General features: G+C 29.3%; 1 long non-coding RNA gene across 1 annotated transcript; it reads left to right on the top strand.

Moving 5' to 3' along the window:
• Nucleotides 1-201: 201 nt before the first annotated feature.
• On the top strand, nt 202-10,916 carry LOC126550338 (uncharacterized). Its single transcript, XR_007604406.1, has 3 exons — nt 202-470; nt 1,839-1,958; nt 10,442-10,916. It is a non-coding gene; the product is annotated as an uncharacterized LOC126550338 (long non-coding RNA).
• Nucleotides 10,917-11,207: the final 291 nt, after the last annotated feature.

Below are 11,207 nucleotides of genomic sequence, written 5' to 3' on the forward strand. Positions count from 1 at the left end.
CCCAACCTACGGGTCCGTACGTTTTAGTCCGTTGTACGGCTAAGATTAATATTTAAGTAGTCGCGCATAACATTGTACCATATACTAGCTGTATTGGCGTTTCGAATACGAATATTATCGATAGCGATCGTATTAGAAATACGTATGTTTACTCGCTCTCATAGATACGAATATTACGGAATACTAAATAGGAGCATTGATTTTTTCGTCGTCTCGACGATTATTTTAGCATATTGTATTTCGTTCTTGCGCCTACTGTTGAAAATCGTTTAATACATAAAATTTAAATTGGCGTGTTTGTAAAATTTCAATACAGATACATATACAAATAATATAGAAATAAAATGTAATAACAAGAAAATCAAACGTATGTTAGAGTGACCAAACACATGTATAAGATATGGATCGTCAAAAAAAATGTCTACGAATTTGGCGTCACGTTTTTTCAGTAACCTGGTGCAATATCAATAGTAAAATATTTATAATAAAATATCAATACGTTTTTCCGTTAATAAAGAGATATTTTCCTGAACTAATAATTATTTCAATTGCTTACCCAGCGTATAGTTTGTATCAATTTTGTGTTTTACCCTGTACCCATCGGGAATAAATACTCGTTATTTATAGCGAACATCTTCAAAAGAAAACCAATCATATAAGACACTTTCATCGAATAAATTTCTTCCGTTCACTTGTCATCTGAATATTTTCTTGAAAATTGGTTTGACAACAGATTATATTTACAGTATAAAATTAATGGGCATACATTTTTGGTTGAAAACACTGTTAGTGTTATATAATAATTTAACCGATAATAAATAATAATGCTATTATATAATGTACCTATTGTGTACATATATATATATATATATATATTTTGTTACCATGTGTTAAAAATAGTAACTAATCGAAAAATAAATCTCTGTGTGCATAGGGTGTCCCCAACATCCTGTATTATACGTCCTGTTTGTCAGTCAAGTGCCCAGTGTCCCGGCTGTAATTAAAAAACATCTAAATAATGTCCTGTGTTTAATTTAAACATCCTGTACAAATTCCTAAATATCCTGTTTTTTTCTTCCTAATACTTGAATATAATACGAAAAGAATATTAAAAAATAAATGCGTTTCCTGGGCATGTGAGTTTTTTTTTTTTATATTATCTTTTTTTTAACGAACATAAAAAATACCAAAACCGACTTTGTAACCGTTGAAATCTCTTTCTAAATCATAAATCGTTATAATTGTACAAAACGAACTGGAGGAGTCATTTTTATGTACAAATAAAAAATTTGCATCATAACACTTATACCAGACACGTACACAAAAAAAAAATTCGGGGGGGTTCATAAAAAAATTTACAATTATCAATATTTATCGATTGATGATGATATAAATAAACTACCAAATATTAATTTTCGGGGGGGGGGGATTTGAACCCTAAACCGCCCACTTTGTATACGTGCCTGACTTATACCTATATCATAATAAAACCACGTGAAATTCTCTATCGTACAACACATTTCTATATTAATTGTAAAAAAAAATATTTTATAGATCGTGTAAATAAAAAAAAATATATACACCATTTCCTCATACTACATTATAATCATTATAGTACCACACCATAATGACCGAATTCACTTGGCCCGATAAATAATAATATAAGCAACGGTCGTTTGCAGCAGTCTATTTCACCCGACGCTAAGCCCGCCAACAGACACGGAATACATGTATAATGTGTATATAATATATTACTTATACACATACTTCACATGTATTATTATAGTGTTCTATAATCACGTTTCGCTCTTACATTTTATATTATATTTTTGCGGTAGATTTATAAACACGTCGAAAAGCATTTGAGCGTTGCGATATTTTCATTGTGCGCATAATGTAATGTAATACTCATGTGTACAAAATCTGCCGCAGCCGAACATCTGAACACAACAATATAAGTAATAACTATTTATTATACATGTATTATTATTATTATTATTATTATTATTATGTGTGTAATGTGCATTTCAAACAATGCGTATTGCCACGGGGCACTGAGTTTTTAAAACTATAATAAATAACACAATAATAATATTATTATTTTGTACACTGATGGTGACTTTTCAAGCGCACGGCATAAGTATTACCTATTAGAGCCGCCGCCGTCGGATTTCGGTTTTAGGTTTTTATTTCGCGTTGTTTATTATTGTTTTATTTTATACGTTTTTACATTTTTTTCCCCCCCATTTTAGCCCCAGTCATCGTCGTAATGACTATCGTCCGTGTGTGAGAACCGCTCAGCGGATTGTGACGGAGCGGTTTTTTTTCTCGTCCGAGCGCGGCCGAGTGCAGAACCGTATCCAAGACACTGCGGCGGCGTTGGCGCGAACGTGGCCCAGGGGAACAGTTGGCCGACGATCGTGTACATTGTGTACTGTTTTATATTATTTATACGTATTACATAGCTGCAGCTTGTAGCGTGCGTGTGTAGGCAAAAAATGCTAAGTTGCGTCCAAATCGTTTCGTGCAAAGTGGGTAGGTATAGTATACCGTGTGTAGGTACGTCGTCTGCTGCTGCACTAATTCTGCAGTCACACGGTGCAGTCGCATAATATACTATATGTATGTAATATAATATTTTACATGTATGTGGTCGTTATGCGATAATATTATCATAATTATCGTGTACCTAGAAAATATAATCAAATGGTAAAAAAAGTAAAAAAAAAAAAATTGAACTTGGTATAAAACAGATGAAGTCGTACTTACTTACCGTCTAAAATATATTGAACATAAAACACAAAATAAAATACGTGTATTCAAAATTTCAAAAGTTTATAGTATTGCAAATTTTTCATAAAAATTTGATTTTATGATCTAAACCAGAATATTTTTCGGGAAAAAAAAATAATTGAAGTATCAAACGTCGGAACGATATTTATTTTGTTCATATTTTAAAATGTTTAAATTTTTGATAAGCGAAGACAATTATTAGCATTAACAATTCGCGTTAAGTGCTAAATATGACAAGTACCTACACTAATCCGCTGGTCTAGATTAAAGTATAAAACCGTTTTGAACTATAAAACATACTTATATTATCAACAAAATAAACTGTTCGATATTTGTAAGATAATTTTATTTTTAGTTACGCATTCTACTGCAGAATGTAAAATTAACAACCGCCATCCACGCACGAACAGTCATAACTCCATATACTTACATATAATCTACATAATTATTATTGCAATAGTAATTATAGTTATGCTGATACTTGAATCAACCGATTCGGACCTCGGTAGATATCATACGCAAATGCGTGCCAACAATATATTATTATAAAATACGCTATGTGCCACATACCTATAATCTACATATATGTTATAATAATTTAAGTTCGCATATTCTACTGTAATATATGATTTTACCCAAACGGCGTTGATAGTTTAACGACACTGCTATACGACAAAAACGGTAATTGTTACATAATATAAATCATAATAATATTATAGGTACATCGCGCTACCATAATATAATGTTATGTTCAGTGTAGAGACTTACATATAATAATATATAAGTCATATTCGGTGCCGCCCTTGTCACAGACTTAAATAGTTGAGCAGTCATGCGCGTGTTATGATTATTTAACGTAATATTACGTATATATTATAGTGTATATTATTATTTAATACAATAATTATCGTTTTTTACCCACGGACGACGGTGGTTTGCGTGCCATCATATTAACCGGAGAGGACAAATTTTAATATCGTTATGCCGTTCTTTCATGATTTTTTATATTTTAATTGTTAAAATTGCACACACACAAAACACGCCCGACGATTATTGCTGCTAGCTGCATTGTCCGGTTGCGTGAGAATTGTCGTCGTCGTCGTCGTAGTCTGCACGTATATTATTTAAGTAGTAGGTATATATAGTCAGTATAATGGGCATGAGTAATGGTACATAATATACAATACACACGATATTTTATTATCGAACTCGTATACGCCATACGGCAGGTAGACATATAGGCATGCAGGATATTATATTATTATACCTACCTCAATAAATAATAACTATACTATATGTGTGTATTGCATGCATCGCCCGTGATCGATCGATCCGATATATATTATTATAATAATATTTTGTCGTTACGACGTTTGTAGTTATCGTGTCCGGTGATAGTCCCTAGCTCTATTATTAGGTATCCATACCCCGCGGAAATTTATAATATTATTGTTATTACAATATTATTATATCCATATCGCCTGTACGCTCATCGTATTATTATCATTCGTTCTCGTATTAAAGGAAGTTGGCGCGTGCGTGAAAAGTTATACTTATCATAACTATAACGTGCATTTTTTATAATAAAATAATGTATAAGTGGTTTTCAATATCAGTATAATACTATGCTAGGTACAATGGTATATACGTCGTTGATGTGTAGGATAACCGAAAGATGATTATCCTTTACGGTGGTGTGGCGAATTAAAATGTTCTGTAAGTGTTGCTAAGACTTGTAGTTGATAAACCTTAGAGGTTTTTTAGGTCAAAATCTGCTTAGTTAAATCGTTCAATGAAAGTTAAATGTTTTCGTTTTATTTGAATTTAGTTAAAACCAATAATGATGATGAAAACTAAAATCTGATGTGCACCTACGTTTATTGAAATAAAAATAACTCTTTAATGAGATTCTTTTACAATTTTATACTAAAACAATAATTAAATGAATTAATTATCTGATAGGTCCTAATTAATATTATATACGAGACATTGTATGTTTAAAATTTACATGCCTAATAGATAATTATATTAAACTAAAAAAAAAACCTTGTATATAATAAAAGTTAAGTAAATAATATAATTTTTGAATATTCGAAAGATCATAACATTTTTAAATTTATTATTTATTGTATTTTTAGAGACACCTAGTGTTTCGTTCATGAATAAGAATAAGTTAATTATAACAGATTTGTAGTTGATCAGAATTTCTGAACAGTAATTTTATGACATATAATTTACATAATGTTGTTTTAAAATAAATTAGATGATTTATGTTTATTGCTTTTAAAATAACTTTTTTATTATCGTGATAATTTAAATATGAACCTTGGAGACTATAAATACTTAACAAATTGAAACCTGACTAGGTAATGCAAACATGTATGAAACAATTAATGAGATTTAATAACCGTACGGTAATAAAATAAGTGGTCAATGGCCTATAATTATAACAAATATCTTATTTGTTTATTAATATTAACTTATCTTTACTTAATCTTAACAGTTAATTTCAAACCAAGATATCTATATAAAATGGTGTTTAATTTCGGTTTATGCTTTACTCTTAGAATTGTGAAATATTTATGTGGACGGAAGATCACAATTTGGTCATCTAAAATCAAGTGAAATCTGAGCACAGCTATAGTTTTAGTGCACTATAGAGTTAATTTCAATTAAAATGAACGATAAACGCGCTAATGATTCGTTTAAATTAAATTCGGTTTACCAGACGTCCAATATATTAGAGCACATGGATTCAGCCGTATTGTATCGATTCTTTAAACTATTGGTTAACGAGTCATTAAATGCAAAGTCTGTTTTTGGCTTGTTGAAATATGTCGGCTCGTTAATATATTATATAAATTGAAATAATAATCATGTTGGTGATATTTTATTGATAAATATCGGTATTTCACTAATTATCATTAGTATTTGACTTTTTGGGTCATATAATATACACACGGACATTATATTTTTTTTAATGTTTCACATAATATTATGTGACGTGTGTGAGAAAACTATATGTTATAATATTAATTTGATGATATTCGTTTCCAATTTTTCCAAATTAAACGATTTATATTTATCCAAGATTATTATTCTGTTATAGTTATAATAATAGTAAATACTTAATAAATTCAAATTTCTCTCCGCCTATGTTTTTATTTATTTTTCTTTAGTAAATTTGAACACGATTCGTGTAGAACGTTAGTACATATACATATACATTCTATGGAATCATAAATGTATGCGTCTACTAGGTAATTAAAATGTAAATTAGCCTATAAGTAAAGACTATTAAAATTATAAATACTTATTCTTAAAAAGATAAAAGGATAAAAACGTGTAAAAAATTATCATATTTTATCACTCACGCTTAATAACTATCCAAATAAAATAAAATAAAAATGTCTATGTAGGTAAGTGCTAGAACTGTAGTATGTATGAACACATAATATTGTATTATACTATCTGCCACCCCCATGTTCCACCCTGTGGATAGTCGTTTGCGAATTATGAGGATGTTTCTTTGTCTTATAACTATTTCGATCATAAAATGCTATACAGTGTACATATTTTATAACTACGCTATTTAATAATAATTATTTAAGGAATTCTCATAAATATACTTTTAGATAATAAAAACAGTTTTTTACTTTCAATAATATCATTATTCTTACACACGGTAAATATATTATATAATATTATTATAAGGTCATCGTTAAATTAATAACAATAATAATGATACAATAACTACATTGGGCATGGCATTTGTATGTTTTCGCATCATACAGCCAACCAGTGCGTTATTGACTTACTCTATTAATTTTCTATTGGTTATCATTATTATTGCATGCATTTTAACGTATCTTAACTATTCGAGTCAGTCGTAGTTAGAATGCAGAGATCTATACGTCAAACCCCGCAAGACCGTTCAAAGCACTGAGCTTTTTGAGCCATTGTCACGTAAAATATACGTTGACAACAATAATTGATTCATCGTCGATTCTATATACACATTCTGAGGTTGATCGTGGGCGATTGCTTAACTAGGTACGCCTTAAAAAATTATTTTAATATATTATAATATATATAATAGGTACATATACTTCGAAATTCAAATTTTACAGGAGAGACACAAGACGTATTATGTTCCCTTTTCGAAATAAATGAAATAAAGATACACATCTTTTTACTATAGGAACACATAGATGCGTTATGTTATCACACCAAATAGCATCTTTAGATATAAATAACATATTTCTTATTTCTGTAAAAATCTGAAAAATTCAAAACATTGAACATGTTTCTTAATAATAAAAGTGGCACCTAAACCTCCATCAAACTGTCTGGTATAGTTATAAAAAATTTGGTGACGATACGTTGGATGGTGAAGATTTTTATGCGTGACAAAAAATCGGGACTTGCTTTCATAGTGTATATTATGCTATCCGAATTTATCGTTGTTATAAAATTTGAGTATATAATATATACAAATATATATATATAACCTAATAAATCGAATATAAATATTTGGGATAGACATCTTTAAAATGTTGAAGCAATTTTCTTTATAAATAATTTTTCAGATATTGATGCATCTATACTATTTCGGGTGTATGTTGTATGCCATAATAATTATTGTTGATAGTTAAATCGGGTGGTAGGTTTTTATAATATAGTTGTATAGTTTATAGAAAGTTAGATACTACGACAAAAGTGATGTATGGTGAAATACTAAAATCATTGTTGTATAATACATAAAGCCCTGTCGTAAGTGGTCGATTTTCGGACTTTGGTAGATTGGTGGTATTAGAGTGTCTATAATATGGTGTTTAATTTTGAAATTAATTCGTTAGGTCTTTACACAAATAGCATAGATAGTTATATTTAAATTTCAAATCTATACATGGTCATCGACATATAATCTCCAAGTCTTTGTGATTCAAGGGAATATTTTAGAATAATTGCATAATATCATAAAACCATAATAATATAACTCCGACAGCGGTGTACCTAAATTGCCTATCTGTATCACCGTGTTACAGACGTTTTTGATTATTTAAATTAATTACAACATATTTTGTACCCATAAGGTAGCAAAAGAACTGAGCCAAATGGGAGTATTAAAATTTAATATTTTATATATAGCACCACTAATTTGGATACATTTCTATTTTTATATAATAAGTTTAAATATTTGATTTGTTATATTTTTTGAAATAACCATAAACACTATATAAACGAATGAAATTATATGATAAATAAATAAATATTCCAAAACATCCACAAAACGTATCATAATGTCTTTTTAAATTTTACATTTACATATCTAATAAACACATTAGAAATTTGATGATAACGAAGCTAATTAGTTTAACACAATTATATTTAATTTATTCTAAACACGATTAAAAAATTAACTATAGTACAATATTATTTACCATAAAAAACAAAATCTAATCTTTAGAATTTATATTTATTACATAAACTATTCTGTTATAAACGCTTAAATGTATTTCAAAGATGATAATACCGAAATTAAAGCAGAATAATTTAATGTCTGAGTTTGTTAAACGTATAAAGGAAAAACTTTTTCTTTTGTCAAAGTTCATATTTTAATATTATTAATAATACCCCATTTGGTATGATATCTCATTGTAGAACTATAAAAATTGTGACTCATTTTTAATACAGATTTTTATAGAAGTTGTTATCATACTATCTTATAATTATTATTATCGTTAGTACACTTTGCAGCCAACGGGAGAATACAATATTTCTTTATCTGGTTATTATCATTTACATTTAATAAATATTATTTTTGTTCATTCGCATTATTTCTACTTTATTATGATTAACGACGAACGGCGATATTATACGTTTAAAAATGTAAAGCTTTTTATGCTCTAGCAAAGTAAAGCAATCGTATTTTTATTTTATAATGACAATATTTTTTTTCGACGTGTCTTTGATTATCTTTTAAGAGAACATGATTGAAAAACTTTACTTTTAGTAACTGCGTTTGGGTAAAAAAAAAATATGATAATTTTAATAATAATAATGATAATAATGATAATATTACAAACAAATTATCGATATCTTTATAGTTTACGTTGCTTTGAAGACAATAATGCCAATCCGTATCCCGAGGAAATAATTTGATAAACGACCCCCCTCGTTTATCTTGAATATGATTCATTTTAATATCGTCTATATATTCAGTTCTGAAAATATAAATAATAACAGTTATTACTAAGCGCGTGAGTCACGAAGGGTCCCTGATAGAGAAAAACTTTTCTGACCGTATATGCATGTATATATATCATACATATCCTGTATACACATTACACATTTTATATAATGATTTTTTTATAAACGTATCTTAGTACACGGAACTTAATAATTTCTTCGTGCGAAATCGATAAATTTCAGAAAATCTCTTGAACTATAGATTTTTAAGCACAGCATCTAAGAACGATTACTGATGCGTTAAGTTCTGGTTATGATATACATCTACGACTTATACTACAGCGTTCCAGGCGTTTACGCGGCTATCCCACACGATTTCCATAATCTATCAGCGTGATCCGTCAATTCCGTTTAGGCGTGCACTATAAACGTTTTGCCGGGATTTCCGTGTAACGAACAGATAAATCATCTATCCGCAACGTTCCGAAAATACGCATTAAAATAATTGCATAATATTGTGCGTATGTAGACGTTATCAGAAGTAAATACAAAAGTATATAAATATTTTATGTGTATTATATATAGATATAGTACCTACATGGCATACAGTTATATGGTTTTCATTAGTTACATTATTTTACAGTCATAAAACCTATAGAAATAATATTTATGAGTGAGATATAGCATTAATGGTGATACCTATATTGTCATGACAATCCGTTTTTATTTTATTGTATAATATAATGTACACTATGCGTGATGGATTTAAAACATTTAGTTGTTATTATATTTTAAAATTTATCTAGATTAATGGTTTTTCGCAAAACAATATTTTACACACACATTAGTAAATTAAATACAAAATTTATGACGATTCGTCAAGTATATAAAATGAATAGTTGTAAATATAAAAATTATGACTTAAAAATGAGTCCTTTATTATTAGGCAGTGATACGTTAATATTAAAAATGTTAAACCTACCAACAACATGGACTGTACAATATTATGTTAATTTAATTACTCGTTAAGATTAATTAAATAATATTTTTGTTTTTAGAGATTTACACATATAAGTTAAATGTAAATTTAGAATTTTGTTTTGTTAATAATTATTCTTCTACGTGAATAATTAACTCATTAGTTATTGTCACACTAATATAAAACTTATACGCGAACAATTTATACCACGAGTGTGTAAACATAATGTATGGCAATATTAATGTTCTTAATACCAATATTATAACACAGATTACAAACTTGTTTAATATTGTATTATATTGTTATATATTATTTTGATACCATATTATTATTAATACCGTTTATAGTGATATTATTAGATATTTTTTTTTTTTTTTTGGAATACTACTGTATAATATATAATCAAACTCGCATTAGCTCTGTGGTTGTGGATCGTTATTCATCAAAATCATTTCGGTGATTTCTTGTTTGCCCAAGGTTAGTTGAAAAATGTTGGGCCAAGTATAAAATCGACTTGGACATGGTCAGTCACTATACGAATTCGTTGCGCTGGCTGAACAACGTAGCCTTGAACAATAATGGATGTGTGCATGACATAAATAATGTGTATAATACGTCTCGGAGAGCACGCCGGTCAAATACGCTTCGCTGGATTATTTCGGAGACACGGCCGCGGCCAGTAGTTTACGTACGCGGACGTTTTGAAAAATGCAAATCACTTCGTACGTTCATGTATACGGACCGAAAGTTTAAATCGATGCGTTGCGGCGGATTAACGTCTATTTTATTCTGGTAACGGTGACGTATGGGTATACTTTTCGAACGTTCTCGTGTCGGGTACTTGTACACACTGCAGCGAAGTAAGCCACCGATTTTCGAGAAAATCTTCTCGTACTTACGCGCCGAACAATAAATGAGTGGTTTTATTTACCAGGTTTTTTTTTCTCTCCGTTACTGATCCCGGATGGTGAACTCATAACTCGTACCATGACGTATTATCCCCGTTTGTGTTGTCATTTGACATTGATAGGTCACCCTGATTGGATCTTGCACCCTCGTGTTATTTCCTCGTATATATGAGGGATAGTACAGACCTGGCTACTAATGCGGCCAAAAGGATTCAAAACAGCTTAAAGGATTTCCCGATATATTAAATAGGTACCTAGAAAAATACGAAGCAAAAAGTCATCATTCACTTTGTCAAATGGTATTAGTTTATTATCATCAATAGACAACTAAATAT

The sequence above is a fragment of the Aphis gossypii genome, chromosome 2 (assembly GCF_020184175.1).
Source record: "Aphis gossypii isolate Hap1 chromosome 2, ASM2018417v2, whole genome shotgun sequence".
Classification (NCBI taxonomy): Eukaryota; Metazoa; Arthropoda; class Insecta; order Hemiptera; family Aphididae; genus Aphis; species Aphis gossypii.